This window comes from Meleagris gallopavo, chromosome 2 (genome assembly GCF_000146605.3).
Source record: "Meleagris gallopavo isolate NT-WF06-2002-E0010 breed Aviagen turkey brand Nicholas breeding stock chromosome 2, Turkey_5.1, whole genome shotgun sequence".
Taxonomy (NCBI): Eukaryota; Metazoa; Chordata; class Aves; order Galliformes; family Phasianidae; genus Meleagris; species Meleagris gallopavo.
Window position 1 is genome coordinate 58,298,828 of NC_015012.2, and position 13,191 is coordinate 58,312,018.

The 13,191-nt window shown below is 41.5% G+C and overlaps 1 long non-coding RNA gene across 1 annotated transcript; it reads left to right on the forward strand.

The window, feature by feature from the left end:
• Window positions 1-1,248: 1,248 nt before the first annotated feature.
• Window positions 1,249-10,740, forward strand: LOC109366118. The gene is made up of 3 exons (XR_002112217.2): window positions 1,249-1,449; window positions 6,220-6,314; window positions 10,653-10,740. It is a non-coding gene; the product is annotated as an uncharacterized LOC109366118 (long non-coding RNA).
• The last annotated feature ends 2,451 nt before the right edge of the window (window positions 10,741-13,191 follow it).

Sequence of the window (13,191 nt, forward strand, 5' to 3'; positions counted from 1 at the left end):
GTACTGCCCACATTAAGCATTTCTCTTTTTACCACCTTCCCCATCAGCAACAGCTGCTGAATCAGTTTTTTTAGTGTAATACCTATAAATTATTCCGGACCTTGGAAATTTTCCATCTGAAATATCACCTAGACAAGTACACATACAGTGAGGTAGGTGGTGTGTCAGATGCTAGACTTCAAGGCTCAGGAAAATCACAGGGGAGAGCAAAACTTATTACCGTTCTTTTTATTTATACATTACTATTGGAAAATAGAAACTTTTGAATTCAGTTATAAAAAGTGAACTTGAGTCTACTTTATTTCAGGGCGATGAAGAATTTATTGCTTAATGCCATGCTACTAAGCTCAAAGAGTAGAATGTCTGCTGATATGTAACCACAAGCAGGCATCAAACAAATAAAAACCACTCTATTCTGAGTGTAATCCTATTCTTGAGATTTTGGCACAGAGTGTTACAAAGCCCTATTTTTATACTGTGCTCCAAAATTTCAGTTTTCACTTCCATGAACATAACTAATTTCAACAAGCAAAAGCATGGAAAGGATTATGTTCACTGGGACATACTAGTATCTTTTGGGTAGGAAAATAATAACATTTCTGATAAAGTAGTGCAAGTTGTATTTCCAGCAAGCAATACTATAGAAACCACTGAGCATCACAGAACACGGCACAGTACCAATGCTTTGTCTAGTACAAACATATTCTGCTCTCAAGTTTCTTGAAAAAAACAACAAAAACAATCTCCAGGTCCTTACCTGGCATACTATGTACACCTGTAACTAAAGAAAAGCTGGGAACTATACTGTATCATAACAATGGATATTCAAGCCTTTTTCTTCCCTTCCCTTCCCTTCCCTTCCCTTCCCTTCCCTTCTCTTTTCTCGTCTCCTCTCCTCCCCTCCCCTCTCCTCCCCTTCCCTTCCCTTTCCTTTCCTTTCCTTTTCTTTTCTTTTCTTAACACTAGCCCTGAAAGAGCTTTAGAATTCTGCAGTAAAATATATTTAAGACTATTTTTGTTCCTTCAAAGATTAATAAAGAAACTTCTCAAGGATGGTAGCTTAGAGCATTTGATGATGTCCTGGGACAGTCAACTCTAACCAAGTACCCTATACTATATAATTACTTTGAATAAGACCTTTACCTTCAGTCTTCAGTCATTTGGATATTACCCACACAAATGGCACAAGCATTCTGATGGAACAATGTGGAACAACTAAACCTGGCCAATAGCGGTAGCAGTCTTGCCTAAGCCCAGCAAGAGTTATTACAGTAACTGTTAACATGCTGTCTGTCAGTGAAAATGCTCTGAGATCATCAGCTCTGCAAATGACCAGAAATGACTGACTTTAAAGAAGACTGCTCAGATACAAAAGATTATCTCACTAATGCAGCCCTAAGGTGAACTAATTTACTTCACTTCTTGCCATTTGGGACTTCACTGCAGCAGGTAGCTTACTAATATTACTTGAACTGTTTTGCATATGTCTAGATCAAGTTTGGGATGCTGCATTCTGCTGTGTAAAGATTTTGTTTATTGTTGTTAAATGCAGACAAGCAGCTGCAAATATACTTCAAGGTTTACTAACAAGAGCCTTGTTACAACCTTGCAGAAAGAATATGGGAATCCAATACATAATAGGAAGGCAAAGAACCAGACCTCATCACTGACAAAACCAGCACACAAACTTTTTATGATTTTTACTTTGAGAGATTGCTAGAACAAAATGTAAGGTTTCTCAACCAACACAGCAACAACTGAAGAGAAGAAAATGTCCTGTTTTGTTTTAAAAATATTTTCTGAGAAAGTTTGTTTTGGAATCAAAAACATTGCCATCCAGGGATGAATCTCAGTCTATCACTGCTTCCTTTACGTGGGAGGAAGCAATAAAAGCTTTGCTTTGTAAACATTATAGTGGTTGGGAATAGGTGGTTGAGTATTTGGAAAACTGCAATCCTGAGAACATTTCAAAAGCCTTTTATTTTGAGCTGGGAAGATGGCAAGATGATAACATGGTTAGAGAGCAGGCTTATTTTCACCACTCATCTCTGTAGGGATGGAGTCAAAGAGAAATCCATCAGCGGTTTCAGTGAGCTGGTGGAAAGGTTCAAGTGCAGTCTGTAGACACCAAATGCCAAAGTGACTGATCAGCTAACTACAGGGCAGATCCCAGTGATACACAGTGAAAGCAGGGAAACCTTTCACCACCCCTTTGCAAAGAAAAACAAAATATTATTCTGCCATAGTCCTCTTCACTTTTTTTTTTTGTCCATCTCCCCTACTCTCCCCTCTATTCATCCATTCTGTATTTCCTATGGCAAAAAAAACACATTGTTGTTTCTTTTAAGGCATAATCATTCTGGATTAAGTTTCTTCCTTTGTTGAACTCTCCCCATTCTTTGTCTACCGTGTACTCAGCTGCTTTCTATCTTTCTTTTTTCTTCCCTAGTGTTCTATGTCACTCCAAGGTTTAAGGCACATTAGTAACTAACTGCTGTGCAATTAACAAAGAAACCATGCAAAACAGTGGATTTTCATTCAAACATCCATGATTGACTCTTGCAGTTGCTGTGTCATGTCTGCCCATGAAGTGAAAATGTCTAGACTGGGTTGGTAATGCCAGTATTACAAAAACATGTGGAATTTTCCAAAACCTCTGGGATCTGTGAAGGGCTATGCTTTCACCATTTTATGCGCCTAAAATAATTACACATGGACATAGACTTTAACACTGAAAGACCCTTGAGGAAGAATTTCATCTGCAAAGAAGGTAGTAATAAATAATGAATTTCAAGTAAGAACATAATCATCTTCTGCCTTTATAAAGGGCGTATTAAAAGTACAGAAAACATACTGTACAAATTAAAAAAAAACAAAAACAACTTATCCACACGTGCCAAAGACAGCAGAACATTTGCTCATGTTTATAAAAGCTATTTTTAGGTAAGGATAACCCTCACCAACTCAGCTCTATACACAAACAGGAGGATATTTAATAAATTTTACTGACCTGAAGTGAAATGGATACTTCATTCATACCAGCACAGCTATTAGGCTAAGTAAATCAGCAAAAAGAAGTTAGCAGTACTGAAACAAATGTGTTACACACGTCATATTTCCTTCTTTCACCTCTAATTTTCCAAATTAAATTTTTTTTATGATTTTCAAAGATTTGATTTTGTTGATCCACATTTCTTGTCTGGAGTCCAGAAGGGGAAAGGGAGTTGCTGAGACTCTCAGATCTTGGTTGTCTTGAAACACTGAAGGTGATTGAATTAGCCTGAAGTCTACAGAGGCAAAAGATAGAGATCATTGGTTTTCTTCTCAAAGAAGGATGCAGAAGGCCTTGTTTCTATGAAATGCTCTCAGACATTGTATGCTATTGCAGCCACAGCCTAAGGTCATTCAAGGGACAAGAATGTTTTAAAGGTAGCTTGAGCCATGGCAAGGTATTACCTTGTTGACTGGTGAGGTCCCAGAAGACTGGAGGCTTGCCAATATGACTCCCATTTACAAGAAAGGTCGTAAGGAGGATTCGGGGAACTACAGGCCTGTTAGCCTGACCTTGGTGCCAGGGAAGGTTATGGAGCAGATTGTCTTGAGGGAGATCATGCGGCATGTACGGGATGACCGGGGGATCAGGCCTAGCCAGCATGGATTCATGAAGGCAGGTCCTGTTTGACCAACCTGATCTCCTTCTATGATCTAGTGACCCATCTGGTGGATGAGAGAAAGGCTGTTGATGTGGTCTACCTAGACTTCAGCAAAGCCTTTGACACTGTCTCCCACAGTATTCTCCTGCAGAAGCTGGCAGCCTGAGGCTTGGATGGGTACACTCTTGGCTGGGTAAGGAGCTGGCTGGAGGGCCGGGCTCAGAGAGTGGTGGTGAATGGAGTTAAGTCCAGCTGGGGACCAGTCACGAGTGGTGTTCCCCAGGGGTCGGTGCTGGGGCCTGTCCTCTTCAATATCTTTACTGATGACCTGGATGAGGGCATCGAGTGCACCCTCAGTAAATTCGCAGATGACACCAAATTGGCTGCAAGTGTGGATCTGCCTGGGGGTAGCGAGGCCATACAGAGGGATCTGGACAGGCTGGAGAGCTGGGCTGAAGCCAATGGGATGAGGTTCAACAAGACCAAATGCTGGGTCCTGCACTTTGGCCACAACAACCCCAGGTGACGCTACAGGCTTGGGGCGGTGTGGCTGGAGGAATGCATAGAGGAAATGGACCTGGGGGTATTGATTGATGCTCAGCTGAACATGAGCCGACAGTGTGCCCAGGTGGCCAAGAAGGCCAATGGCATCCTGGCTTGCATCAGAAACAGTGTTGCAAGCAGGAGCAGAGAGGTGATTGTTCCCCTGTACTCAGCACTAGTAAGGCCGCACCTCGAGTACTGTGTCCAGTTTTGGGCCCCTCACTGCAAGAAAGACATTGAGGCCCTGGAACGTGTTCAAAGGAGGGCAACAAAGCTGGTGAGGGGGCTGGAACACAGGCTATATGAGGGGAGGCTGAAGGAGTGGGAATGTTCAGCCTGGAGAAGAGGAGGCTCAGGGGAGACCTCATTGCTCTCTGTAACTTCCTGAAGGGAGGTTGTAGTGAGCTGGGGGTCGGCCTCTTCTCTCGTGTCATTAGTGATAGGACCAGAGGGAATGGTTTCAAGCTACGGCAGGGGAGATTCAAGCTGGACATTAGGAAGTATCACTTTTCAGAAAGGGTGGTCAGGCACTGGAATGGACTGCCCAGGGAGGTGGTGGAGTCACCGACCCTGGGGGTGTTCAAGGAAAGACTGGATGTTGTGTTGAGGGACATGGTTTAGTGGGAGCTATTGGTAATAGGTGAACGGTTGGACTGGATGATCTTTTAGGTCTTTTCCAACCTTGGTGATTCTATGATTCTAAAAAGCCTTCAAGAAGCTAACCAAAGAGCTATAACTTCAGACAGTGGAGGAATTATCAGCAGAAGACATTATTATACTACAACTCTCTAAATACCTTGCAAAACTCTTGAAGTGTCTAGCTTTAACAAGAGAAAAAATGATAAAATAGAGACAGTAGCTGCCAAAACACTAATAAAAGCAGAAGTAGAGAAGAAAATATATTCTTCTGCTGGTCACACTCTTCCTCTTCCAAAAATCTCTTTTCAAGAATAAATCTGAAGTTGCTATTACTTATAATACTTTCAGAAGATTAGTAACAAGAAGAGTGTACAGATGGGGTTGCTTTTACTGAGTGCTGATAATACTGCTAATTCCTCTGCAGATGTTGCTACTGTCACCATTCAGCAATTTTAGGCTGAACACAGTAATCTTACAGAGTCAGTGAATAAATTCTGTAAAATGGACCATAAGGAGCATCAAAAAAATTGTGATCCACAAAGGAGTACAGGAATAAGACAAATAGAGTATCAGAGTGACTCACTATGACACTTTATTAATCTTGCTGTTAACTGATTACAGGCACACTTTTAGCCCTGGCTCCTGTGGCTTTTTTCCAAAGTGAAGGGCTGATAGGCTATTATTTACCTCTGTATTCCTTGAATACAGCTCCTCAAAATACAAAATGCAGACTATCAAAAGATCCTTGCTTTACAATATGGAAACTTCGTATTTCAGCCAGAAGAGTAGTTGAGCACTGTCCCATTTGATCCTGACAGAGAGAAGGAGTACAACGGAAGACCAACAATATTTTTATTTAGGTCAACTTGCCTACATGCCTTTAGAGAGCAGAACTGGCACAAGGTGCATCTGAATTTTTTCAATACTGTAAATATTACATTTTTTTCTCATTAATTTTCTCTTGTCCCCAGCTATCTTAATCAATGTTGAATAATTAAACAATAGCCAAAAGCCCTTCCTTATTCTGCTCAATGGAATGTGTTCTCCATCACACTGCATTTACAACAATATCCACCACTGTCATATAAACACTTTTATGGCATTGACCTGTGCAACATCTGTGCAGGAAAGGAAAGTTTATTTAGGGTGGGGTTTTTTGTTTTTTTTTCAGTTGCAAAAAGTGTATTTTTACTTTGCTTCAATTACTTTCCCCTGTTATTTTCAAAATTCCAAGACATTATAAAATAACTTCTTTGAAAATGACATGTTTGATGACGGTGATGTGAGACACTGACGAATCCTGTTAGAGCATTCTTTAAAATTAGTATGTATTCAGTTCCTATTGTGTGTTCACAGTGATGTTTACCAATACATTATTTTCCAGCACTGACTCTGGAGCAAGAAACTTTTCGAACTTTCCATGATTTCAAACCTTTACCTTGTTCCACTCCTCCTTTCAGCTGACATCTACGTTCAGTGGTAAGTCAGAACAGAACAATTCAGTCTTTGTATATTTCTACTGATATTAATGAAAGAATGCCAAGGAAAAGTTTTTAAGAGTAGAGGTTTGGTGGAAGCCTTGCATAATTTTGTATCTTTGACCTCGCCTGAAATTGAAGCCAGCTTGTCCGTGGCACATAGGCAATTACTGCAAATTTAAAGAAAGGAAAAGAAAATCCTAAAATATAGCTTTAGCCAGAAGTCCAAATGTCCAAGTAGAACCTCTGAGCACACATAATACTAATCATCGCCCCACTCCTTTGTGCAGTCTGTCCGGACCAAATGGCTGATCCAGGAACACCAGTCTAATTTATTGGCAGATAGTCTAAAATTAAATTCCTAGGCACAGCGTGAATATTTTCAACCACACAGTCAGCCATCAAACTTAACAGAAACACGCAAGCCCCACAGCTGGATGTACTTGATTTGATTCCAAGCTCTGCACTGCAACTGTAGCCAGGGAAACCAGAAGCACTCACATACTGCACTCAGGAGCACAACTGAAAACCCCCACCATGGTTTTAATCCTTCAGCTCAATTACATAAGGGAGGAGAGCATTTTGCAGCCTGTCCTATATGGCACCCTCTTTTGTTTATGCTGGTAGGAGTGCTTAACCTACCAAGCTCAAAATGAACTCAAGTACACTAAGAAAAGCGGCAAATCACACCTGACTACAGCCTACCCACACATGAAGTGACCTCTCAGGTCGTTCAAGAGCTCTGAAACAATGCAAATATATTCCTGACTTGGAAGGGACTCACAAGGATTACCAAGTCCAACTCCACACAGCACCACCCAAAATTCAAATGGTACATCTGAAGAGTTTTGTCCAAACACTCCTTGAACTCTGGCAACTTGGAGCTGTGATCTCTGCCCTGGGGAGCCTGTGCCAGTGCCAAAGCACCCTCTGGTGAAGAACCTTGCCCCAGGCTCCAACTTGACCCTCCCCTGACCCAGCTCCATGCCATTCCCTTGTGTCCTGTCGCTATCACCAGAGAGCAGAGATCAGCACCTACCCCTGAAGAACTGTAGGCTGCCATGAGGCTTCCCCTCATCCTCCTCTGCTCTGGGCTGCACAAACCAAGGGGTCCTCAGCTGTTCCTCATACACCTTGACCTATAGGCTCTCCATCATCTTCGTAGCCCTCCTTTGGATGCTCTGTAATAGTTTTATGTCCTTCTTATACTGTAGCATCCAAACCTTCACTCAGTGCTTGAAGTGAGGCCACACAGCACAGAGAAAAGTGGGACAATTCTTCCCCTTGCCCAGTGGCAGTGCTGAGCCTGATGCTCAGGGAATGGCTGGCCCTTTGGCTGCCAGGGCACATTGCTGACTCAGACTCAACTTGCCACCAACCAGAACTCTCAGATCACTTTCTGTGATACTGCTCTCCAGCCTCTCATCTTCTAGTCTGTACATATATCTAGAGCTGTTCTGTCCAATGTGTAGAATCCAGCACTTGCTCATGTTAAAACATACAGTTGCCCTGCCATCCAATTTGTCAAGATCTCTCCTTGAGGGATTCAACAGCTCCTCCCAATTTACTGCTGTCCACAAACTTAGTATATCTTCAAGTCCTCTATCCAAGTCATTGATGAAAATATTAAAGAGGGATGGCCCTAAAACTGAGTCTTGTGTAATCCCACTGGTGACTGATCTGCAGCCTGACATAACCCCATTTACTATAATCCTCAGCACTCAACCCATCAGCCAGATCTTCTTCTGTGACGCTGTATTTCTGTCTAGTGGCATACCGGACTTTTTGTCCAGAACAATACTGTGAGAAACAGCATCAAACGCTTTGCTGAAATCCAAAATGACATCAACTGGCTTTCCTTGGTCAACTAGGTGGGTAACCTTGTCAAGTTAATTAAGTTTGCCAATTATGCTCATTAAACAGGACTTATACCTCATAAACCCAAGTTGGCTGTGACCAACGACTGCACTGTCTTTCAAATGTTTTTCAATAATTCCCAGAAGAATCTTCTCCATAATTCTACCAGGCACTGAAGAGAGATCAACCTGTCTGTAGTTAACCAGAGTGTTCTTTCTTGCCCTTCTTGAAAACTGGAATGTTTGCTAGCTTCCAGTCAACTTGGACCTCTCCAAACTCCCAGGGTCATTGAAAATTAATCAAGAGGTCTCACAATGATATAAGCCAGTAAGCTGGAATGAAAATCCATTGAGACTCTTAGGCTTATATGCATCCAGTTGAAGCAGTAAGTGCCACCAAATTTAGGGCTGGCTGGGAATTTACTATTACTGCAGTCAAAGTCCTCCAACTCAGAGTTGAAGATAGAGATGAAGAAGGCATTAAACATCTCTGCTGCCTCTGCATCCATATTTGTAATGTGACCATTCTTATCAAGTAAGAGACCCATGTTACCTCTGGTCCTCTTTTTGCTGTTAACATATTGTTCCCCACAGTAATAGCCAGCTTCAACTCTAATTAAGTTTTGGCCAAACAAATTTTATTCTTACAGTGACAAACATAATTTCAGTAGTCCTCCCATGTCACCCAACTTCACTTCCAGCAGCCATACGTTTTCTGCCTAACCTCTGACGAGGATTCCTGCACAGGCAACTCACCTGCGTTGACTTCCAATGTTTTGGAATTGCCTGTTCCCCATACTCTTAAGAGGCGGTACTTAAAAAGCAACCAGTACTGATGGATCCTAATGCCTTCAAAAGCAGGTTCCCAGTGAATTCTGCTAACTAGTTTCCTGAGCAGTTCTTCTAGAGTTAAGAGTCTGTCCTGATTACCACAGTGGCAGATGCTGATAAGAAAAGACCTGCATCAGGCTAAGTACCACAATTGCTAAGGGGTTTATGATTCAGATCTTAAACATTAAACTTCATGTAGAAAGCAACAAACAACTGGACCAGATTTATGGAATCATAAGGCTAAACGAGAGGGACCTCAAACAGGTTTTTAGTCCAATCACCAAAGCAGGGTCAAAACTAAATTCAGGCCATGTTGCTGAAGGCTACATACAGTTGAGTTTCAGAAACCTTCAAGAGAGACCGCTCAGCCTTTTTGGGCAACATGTTCAAGTACTGAATTGTCTTCCCAGGGCGCTGTTTTTTTCCTCCCTTAATACGAGAATCTCTACTGCTTCAAATTAAACTGTTGTCTCACGTCTCCACTGTGCACATCCATACAGGTACAAGGTTCATCTTCTTGAAAACACCCTTAGAGGTATAGGAAGGCTGCTATCATGGGCAGGATCTGAGCCTCACCGAAGCCTATCTAGGCTGAACCAGCCCAGCTCTCTTGGCTTCTCCACACCAGTGAGGAGCTTCTGTCTTTGACCACCTTGATGGCCCTCCATTGATTACAATCCCATTTAGATTGATCTTTTCTGTTCCAGAGGACTCAAAACCTGATATTTCAGATGGGATCTAACAAGTGTTGAGTATAGAGAAAGAAAAAACTCCTCTTGATATGTCAGCATGTGGATAGCCCACCACACTTAATTTTCACTGCTAGAAAGCTGAGAACAGTGCAGAGACTCCCAGGGATGCCATCTTTATCTAGTATCTTTCGCTGTCTTCAATCTAAAGATGAAAACAAAGTTTTGTTCCACCCAGTACTTTAGCTTAATCCTCAGGCTGATAAGAAGTTCACTAAATGACAACAGTGGAAAGTAACCAAGACCACAGCTGTGCAACCATATATTCTTTACCATTCCTCATAGTATCTGCATTGGTCAGTAGTTAACTGAAAAACACAAAGCAGATTCTGGGAGTACATACCAGGAGTCACAGTGTCTTAATTTGGTAACTAGATTGTTTAAATTCACACAGTGTTGCACAAGCTTTACCTATTCTCCCTATGAATTGAGGAAGGAGGAAGGCAACCGAATAAAAATTAAAAAAAAAAAAAAGGCAGAAAACAATTCTGTGTTTCACAGGTGCATAAAATACTAAATAGCATACTTTAGTATAAAATACTAAGTTAAGAAAACTTGGACTGGCCTCTTAGAAGAAAATAAAAGAAAAAAAAAAAGACACAAGGCTTCCAAAATACTTTTATTTTTAAGAGTACTCCTACAATATTTTTTAAAGCCTCACAGTTTACTATCTTACGTACTTCAAAATACTTCAGGAAGTCTCTATAAGAATCATACTTTCAATGTCTCAGTTCAAGCCTATCTGAAATATTTTATTTTTTTTCCCCCCAATCAAAAATTCTTGATCTGTTATGTTCTAATATGTGTCATTTGTAAATGACTTTTCCAGCTCTGACAAAGAAAAAGTCTGAAACTGTCAACATGAAATACCATTTATTTTTACTTTTTCCCTCAACATTTCAGCTTTTAAACACATGGAAAACTTTAGTGAAATGAGTGAATCAGACAAAACCCAATGAGATTTCCTAGCCAACACGAATTGAAAACCTTAAACTTAAGGAAGAAATAAGTTGCTCTTGAGAGGCAGCCAGATGATCAGTCATATAAAGGCAGCAGACGAGTGTGGAGAGAACATGAACAGCACATTCAACTTTGAAGGACAAAGGTAAAAATACAGAAGACAGTAAATGGAACGATGTGCTAGGAGATTACATAAATAAAGAGATCACCATCTCCCAAGACTACTCAGTGCTGGATGTTTGCACTCAGTTGCTCTTCTGGAAGAATAATGGGTTAATAAATCCCTGCAGGTCTGTCCCATGATCCAGGAAATCCTGCCCATGCATAGCACCAGAAAAGTGACACATCATGTGAACAGCTACTGCTGAGCTAAAATTGTGCCTCCCACAACAAAAGCTGCTAAAAGTGGAGGTGATTCTATACCACTTCCTCACCTTCCCACATCCTCCCTCACCCAGTGTTTGCTCACTTCACAATAGGTGAGTACCACCATGAGACATAGAGAGGCTCCTTAAACCACCCACAAGTCAGTTCTACATGACAGCCTTCTGCATATGGTGACTTCACAGCTTTTCTCTAATGGAATAAGATCACCTCCTCAGTAGAAGCTGACAACACAGAAGTTGCATTCAAGTCATACAGACATCTTTGGGTGGCAAACATATGCACAGAAATAGGGGAATGTAAGCAAGATGATGCTTTCCAGAATTTTTTTTTTTCCCCCAAACAAGCAGACAACAAAAATGAAAAAAAAAAAAAAACACCACCACACCCAGAAACTTACCTGAAATCACATTTTTCTCATCTACCCTAATAAAGGTAGCAATAGCGCATGCAACTAGGATAAAGGCAGGTGTAAGAAGTTACTTAATGTTTACTTTGGGCAGCATCACTTTTATTGTTTCCCACTGTGCAATCAGGAACACTAAGCAGGTAAGTCAACTCTTTTTTTACCCCAACATAGGAATGGCACCATCGACACACTGCCAAATGCACTGGCTGGTGACAGAGAAAGAACTTGTACTTCCAACTCCAGTTTTCTACCATTCTGACTTCCTAACATGATGTTTAAATTAAGCATACCCTTGTTTTACTCAGGCCAATATTATCTAGTAAGTTTTTCAAACTTTGCCCAAATACTCTAAATTATCGCTGTCTGCAATAACTACGCACAGTGGTACATGGTTATTCATAGTTTTTTCTTGCTTCTGTATAGATTACATATTTAATTTGAAAACTTTAGTCAGCACAGGATGAATGCTTTGCCAGTTCTTGGAGAACAACTGTGGTCTGAAAAAAAAGGATGTGATTCAGAAGTGTACATAAGTGCATGCGAAAGTTTAAGCTTGTGCTTAACTCCTGTCTTGAAGTGATTATTTCTATTTGAATAGCATATGATTTTTCACTATCACAACCCATTTTGATGGCTGAAAAAAGATGGCCTGTTTTCACCATCTGCTGCAATGCCTTATTTTGGACATCCTGTCCTTCCCAGAAGAGAATAAAGTTATGAAATAAGCTGCAGCCCATTACCTTTAAGAATGCTTTTCATCAGTATAGTTGCCAGAAGGAAAAAAATAAAAAGAAAAAACAAGAAAAAACCAACAATCTTTTACACATAAACAATCATAGAACTTATGGAAATTGGGTATGTTTCTTAATGTTTTAACCAACATGTAAATGCAATGTACAACCTATTATGTTAGCAAATATGCCCAGTGTGAGTTGCCAACATGGTGGTTACTGTTTCAAACGAACTGACCAAGCCACAGCTAAACCTGGAAAGGTAACTTGATTTGAAAGCGTACTGTTTATGGATATACCACGCAATAAAAGCTGCTGCAGTTCTACAGAAGCTTCCTTCCAAGAAGGCCACAGTTTAAGCTTGATAATGACTTCAGCCTCATAATGATCACTCCGGGCAGTCTGGACAGTCTTATTTTCACATCTCTACAGGAAGGATAATTATAATACAGTTGCAGGGCTAAAACTGGAAGCTGACCTACCTGCTAAGAATGGCTTTGGACACAGGTCCTCCGAACCAGGACTGGAAGTGGCTCCAAGGCACACTCAGAGGCAAGCTTCCAAAGCACAGCATTTCAAATGCAGCACAAAGCCACCTTTTAATCCTTCTTCTGTCCTCCCGAAATCTTTTACGAATTTCCAGTCGTATTTCCTCATTTGAATCCGTTTACTTTCCCCTACATCTAGTTAAAACCGCACGAAGAACACTGGATAATCGCTAAAACTAGGAAAGAATCAAGGCGATTCAAGCGCGAGCGTCGCCAAGAGACGAAAAGGAAGCGACAAGCCGAGAGCCGCCCCGGCTCCGCCAGGTAGGCTGCTGCCGGTAACTACTAAGCACGCTACTAAGCACGCCACCGCAAGCGCCGCACTGCCGCCGGAGGACGAGGCGACCCCGCAGCGCCCCTGCTGCCCGACAGAACCCAGCCGAGTGCTTCCCGGGGGGCTCCGAGGGCCC